This window comes from Phoxinus phoxinus (assembly GCF_949152265.1).
Source record: "Phoxinus phoxinus genome assembly, chromosome: 19".
NCBI classification, from domain to species: domain Eukaryota; kingdom Metazoa; phylum Chordata; class Actinopteri; order Cypriniformes; family Leuciscidae; genus Phoxinus; species Phoxinus phoxinus.
The window spans coordinates 17,542,355-17,565,342 of record NC_136894.1 but is presented as its reverse complement, the minus strand read 5'-3'; the positions used below and the strand labels follow the sequence as shown (position 1 = coordinate 17,565,342).

The window sequence follows — 22,988 nt, the reverse complement described above, 5'->3', positions numbered from 1 at the left end:
ATACATTCAAACAGTTGATGTGGCATTTCACTGACATTGAGTTCTCTCCATCCACGCCGTCTGTGCATATACTTCTAAACCCACAGCCTCAGGCCATCTAATAGAGACAGAAAAAAGAGAGGGAGTGCTTTTGAAATCCGGGTAAAGCGCCTGGCAGTGTCTTGAGGAGTATTTGCCCTCTCTCACCTGATGCAAGCTGTATCATTCACATCTAAACAGTTTGGCATCTATTCTTAAAACAATATTAATTTGGTCAGTTTTTCCTCAGTTAAAAACACTATCTATAATTGATGCACTGTTACCTGAACCCCAAATCGATTTGCATCTACGCATCTATTCGCATCCCATTAACATTACTGTAATGCAAAAAAATTCCCTTATGTAAACCCTTATGATTTAATTGTTGCACAAACAGAAAGATTGTAGATATGTACAATGAAGAGAGATCAGACATTTACTTGTTCTTAGAAAACATGTCAGCCTCTTGATAACTTAGTTAATCATTAAATAGCAAACGAGGTAATCATGTGTAACCGGCAGAGTAACTGCTGTATTAAGTTTGTCCTTGTTTTCCCACCGTAGCCCTCTTCCCCTCAGCCACGCCCTCTAGTTAGCTTGTAAGTGGCTAGTCATGCATTAGCGTCAATGGCATTTTGTATAAAACCAGCACATCGGGTGGAAAACTAAGAATCCCTCGGCTCGTACATCTTCTTTACACTGTGTTCGCTGTGCTGTCGCCTATGAAAGGTATGTGTCAACACTCCATTTTTATTGCAAACGTGTTATTCTAGCTAGCTGTGCGTGAAGTGGAACTGTTTGACAACAATAACAATGTTTGACTGTGTACCAGACGCTTCCGGGTAGCATATTGTTGGTCTACCGAAGGTCTTGGGTGGAAGACGCTGTGCGCGCGTGGTCTGTCAATATCTATTGGAAGACGTTTGGAGGTAACATTGGCCGTATGGCTCACAGTAATAGAGCAATGCTCGCCATGTAGTGTGTTTATATATGCATGTTTACAGTAAGTTGATCTACGATAAATATGACTTTCACTGTAAATCCTTGGGAATGTGACCAATCAACAGCCTTAATGTATAATGAGCTATTTTGTATGTGAACTATGCTTGTGTGTGTTTTCATGTAGGTTCGCATACGGGGGAGGTAACCAGGGAGCCCCATTTCCGTTTGTGTTCAGTGTTGTATTCCTAGAGGTAAAAAGAAATCTTGGTTATTGTAACTGTATCATTTATCATTGACTGATACGGGTTTAGGTTGTATTTACTGTACACAATGGATTTTAATTGTGTTTGTTCTCCCTTCAGAAAGATTGTCACTGCTGCTTTGCCTCCTGTGAATTTAATCTGATTGTAACTTTTGCTTTATTTTGGTTCTTTTTATTTTATTTGTTTTTGTGCGTGTCTGTAATAGGTGTGGTATTGGCTGCCCCAGTAGCTTGCTGTGGTATGGTGGTAAGGCTAACATTTAGCTTTGCTTATTCCGGATCTAGCCAGTTAGTTTGATAGTAACACCAATCTTTCCTTCTCTTCTCCGGAGAACCAGTGTTGGAGCTGTTCGTGGGGCTGGTCGCTGGATTTGAGTCCTCCTCTCCTCGCATTGCACACAGTATTTGTAGTGGTAACGTGCACCTCACTATTTGCAGTGATCACTCTTTGTAGTTCCTGTGCCTGTGTGTGTGTGTGTGTGTGTGCGCGTGTCTGTGTGAATAGGCAACAGAACCAGCAGCACGGGTGGTGTGTCGGTTTCACTTCTCTTCCAGGACAGGTAACCTCTCCTGAACAGCTGCTCCATTTTAAACCATTATTTGTTTGTATTTTGATATTCCTGGTGGCAGCCACTACCCTCCTCTGGCTGGCCTATGGGGCCTAAGCTGTATCGCCTCGCACTATTTTGAGAGATAAACCCCAGACAGTTTTTTACTGAATTATTTAATAATAAATATTTTCATACTTTTATACTGAAATACCACGTCTCTGTCATTACTTTAGTATCTGTGTGTGAGAGCCCTCTTGTCTAAATCAAGGTGCTGGAGGTCTAGTTAAAAGACATCTTGGCGTGAAAGGCCCCAGGTGGCGTAGTCGAGCACCCTAGAGTCAATACCTTTGTCATTTGATCTCCGTAGGTCACACATGCAAAGACTTTTATGAAGATCCTGGAATACAGATAATTTATTTCTGCAAATATTGTTTCTGCTTCCCTTAAAATAACTTATTCTAAAATACACTTTTTATAAAAAGGTTTTCTGGAAAAAAACTAATTACGCCATTTGCATAATTTGCAAATTACAATTATTAGGGAAGAGCGGGGCACAACCTAACGCATTTTGGTTTTGGCTCAATTATGTAAAAAATAATTAGGTTAGACTCATTTTTTTTTTTACGCAATAAACATACACATCTCTGCTACAAATGAACACTTAAAGTTTGTTTCTAGGACCTTCCATTTTCGTACAGTTACACTGAAAGTGACAGAAGTGCAAATGTTACAACTTACCCCATGCTGGGTTAGTTGTAACAGACAGAGGGGTTAGTTGTAACACTTGTGTGTAACACACATAATTCAGTACTATTTTATCTGTATAGTTTGATATATATTGTTTGTACATCTGTATATATAGATATCCATACATCCATCCCTCATCCAATCATCCCTCTATTATGGATCAATATCATGGATAGAGATATAGAAAAGGGCTGCACAGTTTTGCATGCAAAATTATTACTATTATTAATAGTAACAGTAATAATAATAATGTTACGTCCCCCAGCTTTGGTGTCTGTTGCTACAGGTGTTTGAGTGCATGCAGTGTGTGTGTGTGTGTGTGTCTTAATTACAGATAAGCCACACCTAAACGCAGCCTGCTTGCGCTATAACAGGCTACTGAGAGCACACCACAGGGCGCACACAGAGCCTGGGAATCAAGCTGACAATTTGCTGTCCAGACGTCCACCCGACAGAAGGAAACGTTCCGCTTCAGCAAGATTTTGGTTATAGTAGCCTAACCTACCTAATCTTTGATATCTTTTCTGTTAATAAATACCCCTACATTTTGATACGAGCCGATCTGTGTGCGTCTCTCCTTTATGTTAAGGGTGGTGTCCGTCCGCCCGTAACATAGTGGAGGCTCGTCCGAGATCAATATTTGATTTAAATCGGACTTTAGTGTTAAATTGCGGAACTTCCGAACGCTACAACATTTTGGTGAGTTTTCTGGTGGGCAATTATGGTGATCTGTTCATTTGTTTAGTCGAAGTTTATTTTATTTTGGTGGATATCTCAGGAGGGGGTACCCAGATGCCTCGAGCTGAGTAAGCCACTGAAGATTGCGTAGATATTTAGGATTTTTGTTTTTGTTTTTTCATAATTAGAGTAGTTGGACAACATTTTGCCTATCAGAATACCTTTAAGTTAAGTTGTAGCTTTTGAAATATTGTGGCATATCGCCTATTTAGTGAGCGCTGGTACTAATTACACTAGCATATTGATTAAATTCGTGGGTGGATAAAAAAAAAAACGTGGTCGTTTGTAGCCTATTGTGCTTTTTGTTTGACCACTTTAGATATTAGCTACCTTGTAGCTTTGTTGCAGTGAAACTGCTTTGGTGAGTTTTTTTTTTCTTCTCCCTCATTATTATTTGTACTTGACTTTAGTAAGTATTTTAAACGCTTTCTCGCGTTTAAAAAAAAATATTACTGATATTGTGCGCGTTTTAAACGTCTGCTAGCGTTAAAATGGCAACAGAGGAAGCATTCATTAAAGAACCATCTAATGAATTGCTTTTGAAATTTTCGAAAGAGCAGTTGTTAAATTTAGCTGTAACTTATAAAGTTGAGCTCACTTCTGTTGAAAAGCGTACCAAAGACACAATCAAGGCCGTCTTACAAGCTGCTTTGGTTAGTCAGGGCATTTTGCCTGTAGAGAAACAAACTCCCGTGACTACAGAAGCATTACAACTGCAGATTCGGTTGAGAGAGTTGAGTATTAAAGAAAAATAAATTGAGTTTGAGCATGAGCGTATGCAAGCTCAGGCACGTGAGTATGAACTTGAAAATCGATTGCAATTAAGAAAGCTAGAAATCGAGGCTCAGAGGGAGGGTGTCGCTCCTTCTGACCCTACTTCATTTGATGTCACTCGCCACATTCGACTTGTGCCACCTTTTGTGGAAAGAGATGTGGAAAAGTATTTTCCACACTTTGAACGTGTCGCGACCTATTTAAATTGGCCAAAAACTGCGTGGGCATTTCTTCTGCAATGCGTTTTAGTGGGAAAGGCGCAGGAGGTTTACTCGACTCTAACAGTGGAGCAGAGCGGTGATTATGAAATCGTGAAAGCGTCAGTTTTGAGGTGCTATCAGCTGATCCCTGAAGCATATAGACAGAAGTTTAGGAACTTTAAAAAAAACTGAGCGACAAACTTTTGTAGAATTCGGTCGAGATAAAGCAGCCTTGTTTGATCGTTGGTGCTCATCACAGCAGGTTGATAATCAGGAGAAATTGCGTGAATTAATTATTTTAGAAGAATTTAAGACCTGTCTGCCACCTGCTGTGGCGACCTATTTAACTGAGCAGAAAGCCAAGTCCATTTCAGAAGCTGCTATACTCGCTGACGAATATGTTTTAACGCATAACATCACAAGAGACCGTTTTCGCTTGAAAGTTAACCCCTCTATGACCACTGAAGTAGATGTGAAAAAGAGTGTAGTAAAACAAGAGGACAGACACTGTTTTTATTGTAAAAAGCCTGGGCATGTTGTGGCAGATTGCTTGATATTGAAGAAAAAACAGTCTACAAAACCAATGGGTCTCGTTAGTTCTTCTAAGAAAATTCCGCCCGTCCTTCATGCAGAGTTAAAGTTGGAGAAAACCCAGTCCATGTACGAGCCCTTTATGACAAACGGGACTGTATCTGTGCCTGTGCGCATCTTGCGAGACAGGCGCTGCGCAGTCTTTCCTCCTTCGCGGCTTATTACCATTGTCTGAAAAGACTGCAACTGGAAGTAGTGTCCTTGTTCGGGGAATCGAGATGGGTTTTCTGGATGTTCCCTTACATTACGTCCATCTTGATTCAAGTTTAGTGTGTGGTGACGTCGTTGTGGGGGTGCAAGACTCTTTACCAATCCCCGGCGTCACGTTTCTTCTTGGCAATGACCTAGCCGGTGGAAACGTGTGGAGCCGTGGCGATGTCCCACCGGAGGTTGTGTCAGTGCCGCTCACTCAAGAATGCGCCGATGAGTGTGCACAAAAATTTCCTGACGTTTTTCCTGCTAGTGTCGTCACTACAGTAGGTCGCAGACTAAAAGCTGGCAGAATGCTATACCTTCCGATGACGTCGATCTGAGTGACAGTTTTGTCGCTCACCCTGCCGAGTGTGAGAGGCTCTGCGAACCCACTTATACTCAGAGCCGTAGTAGGCATGTGCCTGTAAGGAATGCCAAGACAAAAGAAAAAAAACAATTAGATGTGTCGTTGTCATTAGAGAAACTTATTAATGCTCAACAAAGAGACCCCACTCTTGTTTCATGTTTTAATGCTGTTCAAACTGCTTCAGATTGTGCAAACGAGAGCCCGAGCTACTACATCAGAGATGGTTTGCTTATGCGGAGGTGGAGACCTCAGAGAGGTAATGAGTGGAATGAAATTGAGCAAATCGTTATACCATCTGAAAACAGATGCGCTATTTTGAGTGTCGCGCATAATGCTGTTTCTGGCCATTTAGGCGTGACTAAAACCTTCAACCGTGTTCTTCGTCATTTTTTCTGGCCTGGGCTGAAACGCAACGTGCGGCAGTGTTGTAAAACGTGCCATATCTGTTAGGTTAGTGGTAAACCAAACCAAATAATTCCACCTGCACCGTTGTACCCTATACATGCCATGGGGGAGCCTTTTGAGAGGGTAATTATTGACTGCGTCGGCCCTCTACCGCGGTCAAAAAAGTGGTTATCAGTACTTATTAACCATTATGTGTACTGCGACTCGCTTCCCTGAGGCAGTTCCTCTGAGGAAGATCACTGCTAGAATTGTGTGCAGGGCTTTATTAAAGTTCTTTTCTTTTGTGGGGCTACCGAAAGTCATTCAAAGTGACCAAGGAACAAATTTTACTTCGCGTGTCTTTTCTCAAGTCCTGAAGTCACTCCAAATTAAGCACCACCTTTCTAGTGCATTCCATCCGGAAAGTCAAGGTGCACTTGAACGTTACCACCAGACGCTAAAATCTATGCTGCGCGCTTACTGTTTAGAAGTGGGTACAGACTGGGAAGATGCGGTTCCTTGGATGCTTATGGCCTCTAGAGAAGTTCTACAAGAATCAACTGGCTTCAGCCCTGCCGAGCTAGTGTTTGGTCACAACGTTCGCACGCCTTTAAGTGTCATTAAAGCTCAGTGGTTGAGCAAACCTACGTCTCATAGCGTAATACAGTTTATAAGCGAGGTTCACTCCCGACTACACAGGGCACGTGAACTCGCTAGAGAGAATTTAGAAAAAACTCAGTATAACATGAAAACGTGGTATGATCGAAAAGCAAGAACCCGTTCGTTTAAGCCAGGAGACCAAGTGTTGGTTCTCTTACCCGTGCCTGGTTCTGTGTTTCAGGCACGCTTCAGAGGACCATATACTGTGGAAAAGAAAATATCAGATCTTGATTATGTCATTTTAACCCCAGATAGGCGACGACATTCTCGCGTCTGTCATGTAAACATGCTCAAACCGTATCTCACGCGTGAATGTGTTAAAAATGACTTGCGTAATCTTGACTTACCCGGTCCAGTCGAGTCTTCAGTGTTACTTTCTTCACTAGTAGAGGATGATGACGAAGTTACTCCTCCGTCGCGATGTGTGATTGAAGGTCGACTCAATAACTCTGTTATGCTGTCGGTCATTGCAAACCATTTACCACATTTAACTCCCCCTCAAACAGCTGACATATTATCTGTACTAAATGATTTCCCTGAGTTATTCGGAGATGTTCCAACTGTAACTACGGTCCTGGAAGCGAGAGGTTGAGTATATGGTAAAGAATAAGATAGCTGAGTCTAGCTCTAGCCCTTGGAGCTCTCCGTGCCTTTTAGTTGGCAAACCTGACGGCACTTACCGGTTCTGTACGGACTACAGGCGGATTAATTCCGTCACACTGCCTGACTGTTATCCGTTACCGCGGATGGATGACTGTGTGGACCGTGTTGGTTCCGCCTCTTTTGTCACTAAGATCGACCTACTAAAAGGTTACTGGCAAGTGCCCCTTTCACTTAGAGCCAAACAGATTTCAGCTTTTGTGACCCCAGATGCGTTTATGCATTATAATGTTATGGCTTTCGGAATGCGAAACGCTCCTGCCTCATTCCAGCGTTTGGTAAACATAGTTTTAGCAGGAATGTCAAATTGTGAAGCATATTTGGACGACAGTCCTATATAGTACACATTGGTCCGAACACGTTACACAACTTCGAGAGCTTTTCCGTAGGCTGTCCAATGCCAATCTCACAATTAATCTCGCTAAATGTGAGTTGGGAAAAGCCACTATCACTTATCTAGGGCGTGTAGTGGGCAGAAGACATGTTTTGCCTGTAATGGCTAAGGTGGCCGCTATTCAGGAGTTTCCTGTGCCTTGCGATCGGCGCGCGCTACGCAGATTCTTGGGAATGGTAGGCTACTACCGCAGTTTTTGTAAGAACTTCTCGACCGTGGTCTGTCCCCTCACTAACTTATTGAGCCCAAAGACTAAATTTGACTGGACTGAGTCCTGTAATAGAGCATTTGTGTCATACCTGGAAACCAATCCTGGTCAAATAGGCTATATGAGCCATTCTAAGTTCAAAGTTAGATTTGGAAACTTTTTTTTTTTTTTTCACAAATTTTTTTATACATGCAAATTGTATAATATCCAAGGTAAACATTTCTAGTAACTGTATTTTCAGAAAGTTTTGGAATACATCCTTTGCCCAAATGTGTCACTAATAATAAACAATAAATAATTTAATGAGAAGGCTTATATTGACCTATAAAGATTATTTTACATCTACCTTGTAAATATATTTTTGCTATTTTATTAAAAAGTGTTCACATGTAAATCAACAATAATTAAAATTTTAACAATATTTCAAGTGTAATCTTTCTTTTTTTAAAGTATCATACATATTTCAAAGTTAAGGATTCATTAGTTTGATATAGCCTAACATTACATTGGAACAAACACTATAACATCTTGTCACAGTGTCTGGTGGTTCCCTGGGTTTAACACTAGAGGTCTCAGTTCTCTTACGAGAGATACTCTCGTACTGCGTTGTCGTAGCAACGCATTGGGGAAAATCCTTTTCCACGAGAATACTGAAGCAAAAAATTATCCATAATTTTGTATCAATGTAAAACGCATTGCCACAGCATACAGACCTAGGCGAGACAGCTCGCGCGCCTATTGGCTGCTGTGCGGCAAATGCTTAAGCCAATCGAGCGAGCCCTTGAGTGACGTCACACCCAATGAGGGCGCTTCGCGCCCTCCTGCGTCACGTCCCGCCGAAACGGGCGTGGCTTAGGGCTATATATTTCGCTCACAGGCTTATGAACTCTGATTTTTAATCCTTCAGCGAAGACACCTCATCGCTGATCCGAGTTGGAAGCTGCGCCGTCGAGAGAGCACATCAGCGTGAGAGACGTGAAGCTGCTGGCACTGCCGCCTTCTTCGCCTTCCAGCTGCGCGTTCCGGCGCTTATATCCTTTCACTTGCAAACTAAACTGTATTGTGTGTGTGAGTTCGCCGGCGCGACTCACACTTTGTATCTAAAAGAGCAGCGTCTTTTTCAAGATGCCTGCCTGCAGCTCGTGCCGAGCTACACTCAGCGACAGGGACCGCCACATCATCTGCGTTTCCTGCCTGGGTGAGTAACACGCGGCTCTCGCTCTTGCGGATGGCGGCTACCATCACTGCGAACTTCTGCCATTAGCGACTCTGCGGACTCGCTTGTTGTCGTTCCAGGGGCCCGTGTTTTCCGCTGTAGTGCCGCGCCGTGCTCAGCGGAACCCCGAACCATCTCCCAGCCGTCAAAGCTCGCCGGTGCGCCCGCGAGCTTCATCTCTGGCTTCTTCGTCGTCGATCCCCGACGGACAGCGACCGCAGCTTGCCGCCGCTTCCGTCGACGACATGGTCGAGATCGACGCTCTGTTGAAAGATGGGGACTCGTACCGCCCGCTGCAGTGCCGCGCCGTAAAAAGCGCCGTGCTCAGCGGATCCCGGAACCTCCCTCCACCTCGAGGAGCTCGCTGCTGCTGCCGCCAGCTTCTCCGCCCGCTTCGCTGGACTCTGACTGACGGACAAAGGCCGCTGTAGGCCGCCGCGTCAGTCATGGATGAAGAAGGTGAAGCCGCGTCTGTGGAGGACGACTGCTGTTCTCTCCTCGCTTCGGGTAGCGAGGGATGGGCGAGCTCCGAGGATCTCCCCACCCCCGCCACTCGCGAGCGTCGAAGAAGAAAGGCCAGCATCGCTCACGCAGGCCGTCGCCAAGCCTCGGCCTCGAGTGATCGGCGCCCGTGGAGCCTGCGCTTACTGGCTGGATGGCTGCTTTCTGCAGGAGGACGTACGTTACCGTCCTCACGACTCGCGCTTCTCTTCCTGAGTTTCACGAAGAAGTTGCAGAGTCCGGGAAAGCCCCATTTCGACCAGGTTGCGTACTGCTGCTTCAGTTTTTAGCAGTCGCCACACATCCCTAGCCAGCCTAGGAAAGCGACGGTGTTCAAATCCCGCTGCGGCCGGATTTTCACCAAAACTTTTCGTTCGCACGGTCCCAACACACGCGACCGTGACAGTGTATTCTGCAGTCACCAAACCGGCATCAAGGCCCGTTTGCCTGCACACAAACGCCGTTTTCACGACGTCCCAGGTAAATCTGAAAAATGTATTTTCTGGTGTCCCGGCCACGGCCGATGGTGTTTTGTGTGTAACTGTAATGCCCACGACTCAGTGCTCATTCGTACACACAAGCACAGCCCTACACAATACAGGGCTTGCACACATAAATCGACTCATGTCGATTGTGCATCACATGTAAGTTAGTGAACGTGCCCGCTTTTCAGTGCCCACAATCACTACACACTGCATGTCCCACGGTTTCTGTAAAAACGAAACGAATGCATGGTCAGTCATTTCTGATAGACAGTACTCTCTGTGCTAGGTGGTGTCCCGGCCACGGCCAATGGTGTAACGTGTGTGACTGTAATGCCCACTACTCAGTGCCCATTCGTACACACAAGCACAGCCCTACACAATACAGGGCTTGCGCACTTAATATCGACTCATGTCGATTGTGCAAGTGCCCACAATCACTACAGGCTACATGTCACACGGTTTCTGTAAAACAATACCGATGCACGGTCAGTCAGTTCTAATAGACAGTAGGGGTGTAACGGTACGCAAAAATCACGGTTCGGTACGTACCTCGGTTTTAAAGTCACGGTTCGGTTCATTTTCGGTACAGTAAGGGAAAAAAATGCAAAACATTAAACTGCTGGTTGTTTACTATAAACTTTTTTTAACAATTTGTTTACACTTTTTTTAAACACACTTTTTAATAAAATATAATTAATAAAAAATATATAAAATAGAAAAAGAATAAGAAATAAAATACTGCTGCAAAGTTCTCCACTAAATAAAATACTCTTAAACCAATACTGGCCATGACGCTAGCTAGCGAGAGGCTGGGCTAAAGCTGTGTATGTGGTGATCGGGCCGAATTTTAGGCAGTAGATTTTAGACAGCAGTAACCGAACCCGACCCAAGCCCGACAGGCATAAAGATATTTATGTCCGAGCCCGACCCGAGAGTTAAAATCCCATTTTTTTTTCTCATACTAATGACACATGTACGTTTGTTTGTGTGGAAAGCCCGCTTTTATTAAGCAACTGAAAGGCATTTGGAAATGTCAACAGATGAGCACATCAGCGCGCATGGAGCAACAAGCGCCCTTGACACAGGCGCGCATGCACGCGTTTCGTTGTCACAGCAACATAAACAAATTTCCGCACACAGGAAGACAGATGTTATGGTAATATTTTACATGTAGGCCTATTTGAATCACAAAAACGATTAATCAGATTTAATCAATGCAACGCGGAGACTTCAGACACTTAATATGTTCGTGTGGAAACTCGGAATTGACGCATGTTCCGCACACAAAACTAGCCTAATTTACGTGACAGATTGCATTCGGTGCACATGTGAACCGTACCGAAAGTCCTGTACCGAAACGGTCCGGTACGAATACATGTACCGTTACACCCCTAATAGACAGTACTACCAGTGCTATAAATGTACCCGCGTTCACGCACCTACATTTCTTCACAGACATGCTGAGCCCTACGGGACTCGCCCCGCGCGCTCCCTCTCAGCTGAGAGAGCTGAGGACGCGCGGGCTGCCCGCTCGATGAAGCGCGCCCCCGCATCAAACGCGGCAATGGCGTCCATGTTACAGCACACGGCTCTCGTGTCGCCGCCATTTCGCGACAGGGTCTGGTTTTTCAACCCGTGCACAAGCATTACAGTTCCAGTGGAACTCGTCCAGCCCTCCCCCTCCCGGATAACCACCGTAGAGGGGTCGAGCGCGGACATTCTGCCTGCTGTCATCGGCGCGGTCCCCGCCTCAGATGTTACGAGCATGGCGTTTGAACGAAACCTGCGTGCAGGCGCTCCGCTCCGGCGAGGGGTCGAGCGCGGACATGCCCGGCCTCAGATGTTGCGAGCGAGACATTTCTGTCGCAGCTCACGAAAGCTGCTGTATCGCGAGTAGAATGGGTGATAAATATCATGAAAGAAGGCTATTCGCTGCAGTTTCGCAGACGCCCTCGCCGCCACGCAGCGCGCGTCAAGACTTCGGTAGATTCGAATGTAGCACACCTACTTTGAGCCAACATTCAGAAACTTTTGAGAAAAAGGGCTATCGAACCTTTATCTCAGGCTCAGAGCGAAGGGGGGCTATACAGCAGATACTTCCTGGTACCCAAAAAAGACGGGGGGGTCTCAGACCCATACTAGATCTGAGGCAACTGAACAGAACGCTTGTGAAACGTCAGTTCAGGATGCTAACGACCAGAAAAATCTTCGCGCATGTTCGCCGAGGAGACTGGTTCGTGTCAGTAGATCTAAAGGACGCGTATTTTCAAATACAGATTGCGTCACGTCACAGGCGATTTTTGAGATTCGCCTTCGAGGGCCAGGCATACCAGTACAAAGTCCTGCCGTTCGGCTTGTCTCTAGCACCCCCTACATTTACGAAGTGCATGGACGCAGCACTCGCTCCCCTCAAACTGCAGGGTGTTCGAGTGCTGAACTATTTGGACGATTGGCTCATTCTAGCCCAATCTCATTCAGAGATATTGGCGCACAGAGCCCTGCTGCTGAGTCACCTCGAGAATCTTGGTCTCACAGTAAACTGGGAAAAGAGTTCGCTATCCCCCAGACAGAATATTTATTTTCTGGGACTGGAACTGAACTCGCTGTCCATGACAGCGCAGCTGTCACAACAGCGCTGCTGCGTATTCAGCTCATTCCGCTGCGGCGCTGTTCTCCCTCTAAAGAGCTTTCAAAAGATGCTAGGTCTGATGGCCTCAGCATCATCAGTACTCCAGCTGGGCCTGCTATGCATGCGCCCACTGCAGATCTGGCTCAAAGGGAGGGTGCCCTGCAAAGCATGGACCACCGGTCGGCTTCGCCTCAAGGTCGATCAAGCTTGCGTTGCAGCTTTGAAACCTTGGAAGTCAAAAGACTGGTACCTTTCAGGTGTAAGCCTGGGGACTTCCTCGAGTCTGAGGGTGGTGTCTACGGACGCATCCAACGCAGGATGGGGAGCGCTGCTCGAGGGCAGACCACTGTTTGGCCTTTGGTCAGAGCGAGAGAAGCTCTTCCACATAAACTGCCTTGAGATGTTAGCAGTGTGCAAAGCACTCACTCGCTTCCGTCCCCTGATTATGGGCTGCCATGTACTGATACGTTCAGACAGCATGTCAGTGGTGTCAAACATAAATCGCCAGGGCGGCCTCAGGTCCCTGTCGTTATACAGGCTGACCAAACGCCTTCTGATATGGGTGCGCTGCAACCTCTTTTAACTAAGGGCGGCGCACGTGCCGGGGCACCTGAATGTTGGACCAGATGTACTGTCCAGGAACCGCGTTCCGGCAGGAGAATGGTCGTTACACCCACACACAGTACAACTGTTGTGGAAGAAATTCGGCAGAGCGGAAGTAGACCTCTTTGCGTCTCCAGAGAACGCTCACTGTCCAGAATTTTTCTCAAAAAGCAGGGACGCCCTGGCTCATCAGTGGCCGCGCCGTCCTCTATATGCTTTTCCCCCTGTCTCCCTCCTGACCCAAGTGGTGGAGAGGATCAGGGAGGAAGGATGCTCAGTGCTGGTGATAGCACCGCTATGGTTGAATCAACCCTGGTTCCCAGCTGTGATGCAGTTAGCCAGCACCGCCCCGTGGCCAGTGCCTCTGAGGAGGGATCTCCTTTCTCAAGCAAATGGTTCGATTTGGCATCCTCACCCGGAACTATGGTCCCTTCATGTGTGGGCCATCAACGGGTATCCGCTGACCTCCCTCAGGGAGTGTTAAACACGATCACACAAGCTAGAGCTCCGTCCACGCGACGGCTCTATGCGTCTAAATGGTCAGTTTTTTCTGGCTGGTGCACATCTCGTGGCGTGTCACCCCCAGACTGCAGAGTAACAGAAGTTTTGTCCTTCTTACAGGAGCTGTTGGATAACGGGAGATCCCCTTCCACGCTCAAAGTATATGTGGCAGCTATAGCGGCTTTTTCTGAAACCGCACACGGCCAGTCCATAGGAAGGAACGATTTAGTCATTCGGTTCCTTAAAGGAGCTAGGAGACTTAATCCACCCAGACCTCCCACAGTTCCCATTTGGGACCTTTCCACGGTGCTGGACGCCATGAAGGGTCCTCCTTTTGAGCCTCTTCAGGAGATTGATATGAAACACTTGTCGCTCAAGACGGTGTTTCTCCTGGCTCTCGCTTCAGTGAAGCGCGTTGGGGACTTACACGCGCTCTCAGTGAGCGCGTCGTGCATGGAGTTTGGGCCTAATGACTCCAGAGTCGTGCTTAAACCTATGCATGGTTATGTTCCAAAATCCCTAAACACACCGTTTAGGGCGCAGGTTATTTCCCTGTCTGCCCTTCCTGTCACCGGGGACAATATGGACGAAAATTTTCTCTGCCCAGTGAGGGCGTTGAGAGCTTACGTGTAGCGCTCGTCTGTTTTCAGACAGACGGAGCAGCTTTTCGTTTAGTTTAGTGGGCGTCTCAAGGGATTGGCCACTTCGAAGCAGAGCCTATCCAGATGGATAGTGGACGCTATAGCTCTAGCGTACGCATCCAAAGGCAGAGCAAAGGCAAAAGGTTAGAGCGCACTCCACGAGAAGTATGGCTTCTTCGTGGGCTTGGTCGAGTGGGATTGCCTGACAGGATATTTGTATGGCGGCAGGCTGGGCCTCACCGTCTACATTTATCAGGTTTTATAACCTTGAGGTGCCCGCCTTACAGGCCAGGATATTATCGGTTTAATTAACCGTATTTGTTTAGACTGAGATTTCAGTCGTCGTTTTATGGCATTATTATGCTGAACTGCTGAGTGCAGTCAATTTTGTGCTGATCTGCTAAGTGCAGTCAATTTTGTGAGAGATGGTGGTTAGAACCCACCTCTTTCAGGATTCTCTGTGAGTCCTACAGGTGATTATGTACTATATGAACCCCAGCTCAGTGCTCTCGGTCTATGGTGTCGGATCACTGCATACACGGCGTCTTACAGGGTGTTCCCCAATGCGTTGCTATGACAACGCAGTACGAGAGTATCTCTCGTAAGAGAACGTACTCGGTTACTAACGTAACCTCGGTTCTCTCTAGAGAGAGGAACGAGTACTGCGTTTCTTGCCGTGTATGCGCTCTGGTTGTTTTCGCTTTAAAAATCAGAGTTCATAAGCCTGTGAGCGAAATATATAGCCCTAAGCCACGCCCGTTTCGGCGGGACGTGAAGCAGGAGGGCGCGAAGCGCCCTCATTGGGTGTGACGTCACTCAAGGGCTCGCTCGATTGGCTTAAGCATTTGCCGCACAGCAGCCAATAGGCGCGCGAGCTGTCTCGCCTAGGTCTGTATGCTGTGGCAATGCGTTTTACATTGATACAAAATTAAGGATAATTTTTTGCTTCAGTATTCTCGTTGAAAAGGATTTTCCCCAATGCGTTGCTACGACAACGCAGTACTCGTTCTCTCTCTAGAGAGAACCGAGGTTACGTTAGTAACCGAGTACGTTTTCACGGTGTCTAGGCATTTCCACTACATTTCCCATAATCCTGTCTGTCACTGATTGTTCATTTTCTTCAGCTGTTTCTCGTCACCTTGTTTGCACTTGTGTATATATACCCTGTCTGTATCAGTGTTTGTCACGGAGTCCTTGTAATTTGTCCCCACACTTCCGTTTCCTGTTGATCGTTTATGTCTTGTGTTCTTTGGATTGCCTTTTGATTTCGACCCTTGCCTGGACTGATTGTGAGTACGGATTACCCTTTTAATAAAGAATACTGCTCTTGGATCTACCTGTTCCTGTGTGTGTGTTCGCGACACATCTATAGTTTATGAGTTTATTTTTGACAAAACATACTATATATTTAACATATGAGCAGAAACTGGCTAACAAAAGCTTATTTGATGTCTATTTTACAGTAAAACCTTTTATAGTCTATCCAAAACTAGTAACGTTAGCAACAGCGCGCATATATGCCGTTCATTCATCACACACACAAACGCGATTCATATTTAAACAGTCTTTTTGCGGTTTACAGACACTATTCCATATCGCGATTACAACAAAGCATATAAGAATAAAAAACTTACTACTAATCCTCAACTGAATCCATTGCTCCTTAAAGTGAAACCAGCACTTCTGAGGTAAGTTTCCCAGGATTATTCCTCACAGCCTCGCAAGATGCAGCCTGTTCTCACCCAAATGCGTCTCTATAGCACGCAGTGTGTTTATCGTGCAATTTATACGCGAAAATGAGTTTTTACGTGGATATGATACGCAGTTTTGCGCGTGCATATGATACGCACTTAATTTCGTGATATACACACGCACCCCACACCACTAATCCTACCCAAGCGTATAATACACACGCACCCTACCCAACCCTAAACCCAACCATGTGCTATCCATGCGTATACTATGCACGTAAAAACTCATTTTCGCGTATATATTACACGATAAACACACTGCGTGCTATATAGACGCATTTGGTGAGATCGGGTTGCAAGATGACAGTACATTCATCAGATTAAACTTGGTGTGTTTTATCGAGCTGATGTGGCTGGTTTGCATGTATTGCCTCAGATAATTTGCGTTTGAATAGCGCGCGCTCTGCGTGGGCGTGGTCACATTAAAAGATAATGAGGTATAATGAGCTGAAATGAGAACTCGCTCTTTTTATATAGATTACATAAACAGAGAATATTTGTTTTAGTTTTGAATTAGATAATTTAAAACTACACACTTAAATGATTATAAAGATATATTGCTCATGTCTGAGTGAATAGTATTCGCTGAGTTTTGTTTAAGTTTACAGACGTGCATTAGAAAAAAAGTTCAAGGAGACGGAGAGGCAGAAAGCACACCCTGTATACTTTCTTTATTTTACAAAAGCACAATGTTTTATTTCGATTGTAAGTGGACACATAAAAAAGTAGACATGTAACAGCTTATTTTTTCATATTTCTTAAGTCTGTGTGACCAAAAATGACAGAGTCTATTTTGCTGCTATGTAAAAAAAAACGAGCAAAACGCGCCGGCGCGTTTTTGGTCCCCAGAGGGTTAAACCTGAATAAGTTTCTTTCTTCTGTTGAAGTTATTTGGAAGAATGTGGGTAACCAAACAGTTGATGTACCCCAGTGACTTCATATTTATTTCCTATGGAAGTCAATGGGGACCAGCAACTGTCTGGTTACCAACATTCTTCAAAATTTCTTCTTTTGTGTTCAGCACAATAAATAAATTAATACAGGTTTGGAACAACATTAGAGTGAGTAAAGAATGATAAAATGTTTATTTTTGGGTGAACAATCCCTTTAAGGACAAGCGGCATCATGTTTATTATTAGGGCTACTGTCTCTTTAAGACCTGAAAGCGACGCGTCTAATAGTACACATATGACAAGTAGATTTCTCTCAATTTTCTCGGTTTGCTTTCAGTTTTGACATAACCAACTTTCTTTATGTAAACCTTGAGTGTATTTGACAGTATTAGCTCAAAAAGACTCAAAAGATAACTTAGTCCAGTATCCAGGCGCTGTTAGACAGGCATGTGCATGTGCTCGTCGGGTGTTTGCGCTCAGATAAGCGCATTATAGAACAGCGCATCAGCAGCGAATGACATGTTTAACCAGCAAGGCTTTAAAGCACATGCAAATAATGAACTTTTGAGAACTGCAGTGTCCTGTTCCTCTGCGTAAACATTTAATGTGAGTATTTGTCGTGTTGTACACTGGGCTGTTGAGACGCAGACTGTTTCAAAAGCACTCAGCAGCTTGCTTGTAGCAAGGATTACTACTGCTGCCGACTTGTGTCCCTACTTTCCGTGATCGATCACATATTTATATGGCGGCAGGCTGGGCCTCTCCGTCTACATTTATAAGGTTTTGCAACCTAGAAGTTCCTACCCTACAGGCTAGATTGTTATCAGTCTAAACAAAGTATCTGCAGCTCTGTCCGACTCAGTTCCGACCAGACTGCGTATTATGCTTTAGCATTCCTGTACAGAATAGACTGTGCTCAGTCCAGCTGTCATTCTACAGTTAAGGCTGACTAAGGTCTAGCCAGAATGTGATACTGTGTTCATTACTGTGTTCATTCATTCATTAGTTCATTCACTATGTTGCCTTCTGTGATTCTCATTAGGACCACTTCTCGTCGGTCTTGATATTACCCACCTATCATATGAGCCCCGGGCACATGCCCTTGGGACAATGTTGTGGACGATTCTTAGCATGCACGGCGTTTTACATTGGGTTCCCGTAGCGTAAGATAGCTTACGCAACGCGAGAGTACTCTCGTAAGAGAACGTCTCGGTTACTAACGTAACCTCGGTTCTCTCTAGAAGAGGGAACTAGTGTTGCATAACCCTGTCGTGCTTGTGCTACAATCTTGTTTCGCTTCAGTCGATGAAAAACTAAAGTGCATCCTATCGGGATCTGGCTTATAAAGGCATAAGCCACGCCCATTCTGGCGGGCCATGACGAATGGTGCTTACGTCACGTGCAGTCCTTCGATAGGTTAAAGCAAGTTGCTGCAGAGCAGCCAATAGGTGTGCGAGCTGCCTCGCCTAGGTCTGCTCGCTGCAGCAAAATGCGTTTTAAAATAATACAAAATGAAGTATAATTTTTGGCTTCAGTATTCTCGAGAAAAGGAATTTTCCCGTAGCGTATGCTAGTTTACACAACACTCGTTCCTTCTTCTAGAGAGAACCGAGGTTACGATAGTAACCGAGACGCTATATTTTAAAAACGGGGGAAAAATACCCAAGCCTGTCAGTCACTCTTGCGCACAAGACACATTCTGATTTAGGTGTCTAATGGCACCTAAAAGGCCATTAGAATTCTAACTTTAGTGTTTGAAATTCTTTGTTATTCTTCTTGGGTACATTTACATGCCAGCATAATTGGACTTTAAGTGATCGAGTGAAAGGGGTGGAAGACAGTGATATGTGACCTTATGACAATCAGCCAGCTACTAGCAAATATAATGCCTTACATAAATGCTTAGTTTCTATTTTTTACTCTTAAAAGACCAATAGCAAAGAAGTAGCTCTAACCCCATGGAATGACTAGACGATCACGAAATGTCAAGTTTTCTAAATTTGCCATGGGATTTCTGCTCTGTCCAACAGGATTTTATATTAGATCTTAAAGTGTTTTTCTTGAAATATGGTCAGGTAAATTTGTGGTTTACCAAAGCACTCTTTGATTTTATTCCCATCTGAACCAAACATGTCTCTGTTTTTCTTGCATATCTTAAATTAAATGTATAGAGTAAATTGCATAATTTGTTTAGTTAACTTGGATATCCTCAGAGAAATCGAATCCTGGCCAGATGGGTGGTTGTCACGACGCGCACACAACAGGGTAGATCCAATAGCAGTTTAATGGGGTAATCGGTAATCACAAACTAGGCCAGGCAAAGGGTCAAAATCCATACAAAGGCAGTCCAAAAACAAGAAACAAACAAGCATGGAACACAGAGGTGCGATGTGACATCAAACAAGGACTCCATGACAATGACTGAACAGACAGATACAAACAGATACAAAACAGTGGGAACTGGTAAGTGCAATTATTAGTGATGAGTACAGACAAAGGATGATAGGAATTGCAATTCCTGATGTGGTGGTGACAGTAAGGGGAAGAGACCTCTAGTGGACACCCAGGGAACACCAACCAGACACTGTGACAGTGGTATACATTATCACAGCGCTATTCTTTTATTTTGACATTTGCCGAATACCCTAACGGAAGCTAAATGTCTCGTTGTATTGGTTAATTCATTGTGAATTTAATTCCATGCCAACTTTGAGTACTTTGGTGGTTTACATACTGGTTTCCATTGTAGTAGAAACATCAGGTATGATCCTTTATTAATTCCTTCTATTAATTTTTTACATAATATTATAAGTATATTACCTAAATAAGTCTTGTTTATTTCAATGGCATTCATGATGTAATAATCCGTTACATTTGTTTGCAGTGATGAAGCCAATCAGTATATGGGGATGATTAGGAGGACATGATGGACATGGACATGTTAAAAGGATACAACACCCATAATAAGAAAAAAATCAGCACATGAAATGTATAACAATGTATTACAACAGTTTGAAGTTTTCTATAAAGGTTGTATTTAGTGAGTAGTTGAAAAGTTTTTTTTCCTCCCAGGCATGGGATGACAGAAATACTGCAGGCTGACACCAAAGCAATGCTGTGTTTGGAGTATCTTTTGATTTTGGAGGTTAATTGACATTATATATTTCTGCAAATTCTGTCTCTTGGAAGTGATGTTTTGACCAGATACAAGTGGTTTTAAATGACTAGATTTGGTCTGTCAGAATTCAATGCTATAATTCTCTCCTTCAATAACTCCAGCAGAAGCCTTACAAAATGCTTTCAAATCATGTAAGATTTTTGATTATATTTTGTAATAGGACATTAATCTATTATACGCATTCTTTTCAATCTGTACTCAAAGATGATGTTTGTTCTTTTCAGTTCTGCATTTTTGAGTACCAGCTTTCATAATAGAAATACTGGACTGCTGTGAGAGCCTAAACAAACACAGTTTAAATTGCAAACAACAGAGGGCGCTAGCAGGCCAGAAGTTATGAAATGATACCTCAGCTGAGGTAAAGCCTGAATGAAGATATGTGTAGAACTTTGAAAGTTTCATTTTCATATATATGGCAAAGAATCCTAAAGAAAGAGTATATAAAAAGATTAATTCACCAATAAGAAGAACAATTACTGTTTTAAATTTGTTGTTCCTTTAAATCCCTTGGAACATAACTGAGTGTTTTCAGGAAACTCTCTCCTCCATCAAAGATGCAAAGACTTAACTGTCAAAGCACTGCAGATCAACCTGCATTCAGATGAATGAATGAATGAGGCATTTATATAGCACTTTTTCATATACTACTGTAAAGTGCTTTACAATCATGTCAGGGGAATCTGTCCTCAACCACCACCAGTGTGCGGCATTCACTTGGATGCTGCGACGGCAGCCATAATGGCGCCAGTGCGCTCACCACACACCAGCTATAGGTGGAGAGGAGAGAGAGTGATAGATCCTATTCAGTGGATGGGGATTATTAGGAGGCCATGATTTGCAACGGCCATTGGATGGAATGTGGCCAAAACACCCCTACTCTTTTACGAGAAGTGCCATGGGATTTTTAATGACCACAGATGACCTCGGTTTAACGTCTCATCCGAAGGACTACATTGACTACAGGTTTTTCTCTATCATCTTTCTATCATTCATTCATTCTCTATCACTCTCCCTGTCATCTTCTCATTGTTTCGGTAAATTGAAATGAATTGAATGATGTCAGGAAAGTAGTTGGATAAATAAGAGCTGCATTGAACATGGGGTCAGGATCCCTTCAAATAAATGCCATCAGATGACTTACTGCAGCACTCTGGTCTGGGCTCATTGTGTTTGGGACTTAGTTGCTATTTCAAAGCATAATGAATTAGAGTCTCTGTTTACAGATAACTTTTTATCTCTGTGTTAATTGCCAATTGCGCTGATTGGCTTCCCTCCACAAAGTAAAGAGAATGAATATGGCCTTAATTAGCTGCTCAAACAATGCAACCTTGTGTTTATGATTGGAATGAGAAGATGCAGTGCTGCATTAAGCCGTCACTCATGTATGTACTCTTGTGAGAAATGAAGAGGAGCGTTTTGTTAGATGTGAGGATTAAATTAAATGGACCTACTTGTATAAAATGTTATGTGATCATATTTAGACAATGAGACACAGTATGAAGTGATTTCTGAACATGCTGCAGCCTTTGCATATAGTATTGATTGTACAGGGTATAAAAGCAATGCATTTAGTGTGTGTATAAGAAGGAGTGGAGCAACACAATTTGATATTGATTTGTAACTATGGAAATGAGCTCTGCATGTCTTATTTTCACTCTTAACATCCAGCTGTCAGTCACTCAGGCCAAAAGAAGAGAAAAGAGGAAAATAATGAGGACCATCATGTGCTTTTTCATTGCTAGTACTTCATTTACACATTCATGTGTTTTTCCACTGAGCAATACTCTTAAAGGGAAAATGTTCCATCACAAATTCCATCACACACAAATATAGCTTGCCTTAGTCTTTTGTACATTAAATCAGGGGTCTTCAATGTTTTTCAGGGCAAAGACCCCTTAGGTGATGACATGGAGCAGGGACCCCTGAAAAACAATTAGTCAAACAGAGCCACATCTTAAGCATGTAGTCATCGATTTTAATAGAAATTAAACATTATGATTAAGAATAAGTTATATTATGTTAAGACAGTTGACCAAAACTATGCACATTATTGTTGTTGCACATGCATCACTGTCTGTATATTACTTGTAATTGATAATACGCATCATAATAAACAACATGTTGTGATACAAATCACAATTCATTAGTTGTTTGCAGATGTTGTAAATTATTTTAATGGATTTGCTTAATTGAGACTTGATGGAGTCATACATTTTTTATTTTATTAATCAGATAGACAATTAATCATTTACTTGAACTTTAGATACACGATTATAACAAATTCACATTTAAATTTGACTGTCAGATGGACAATTAAACATTTAGCTACTTGAACTTAAGTTTCAAGCTTACGAAAACATAACTGAGTAGCCTGTCTTCTCTAGTAAAGTGAAGATGTAATGTGTTAGCAACGGCAGCACTAGTCCTCCTAGTTTACAAATAATTGGAACCGAATAAAAAAAAAATATATATATATTGATACCAATATTTTTTAATCTATTAGTCTGCATTTACACCTATTTTGAAATGCCATATTCTTTTCCTATACTATAGTTATCACTATGTTATTTGCAATTTTGAGAATGAATCCTGCATTTATGAAGATGTCACTTCCAAAACTTTGCAGCGTGTAATTGGCCATCGGTCCTCTTAGCAGTATGAAAAACAATACTTTTATTCAATGGATTATAGCTATAGCCTTAAAGGGGGGAAAGAGAGCTCACTGTTCAGTGTCCCATGGTTTGTTTCCGGACGGATGTTGTAGCTCCGTGTAGCTTTGTTTTTAAACTCTATCTTCTATCTTTCCTGTCATTTATATTGCTAAATATCATTTAATCATCACAATATATCTGATCTAATTATCTAATATGACAGTCACATTGATCTGACTTCGCTTTAATCT

At 43.5% G+C, this 22,988-nt stretch overlaps 1 long non-coding RNA gene across 1 annotated transcript; it reads left to right on the top strand.

The window, feature by feature from the left end:
* The first annotated feature begins 589 nt into the window (after positions 1 to 589).
* LOC306987175 lies at positions 590 to 1,978 on the top strand. The gene is made up of 3 exons (XR_013795113.1): positions 590 to 747; positions 851 to 947; positions 1,145 to 1,978. It is a non-coding gene; the product is annotated as an uncharacterized lncRNA (long non-coding RNA).
* Positions 1,979 to 22,988: the final 21,010 nt, after the last annotated feature.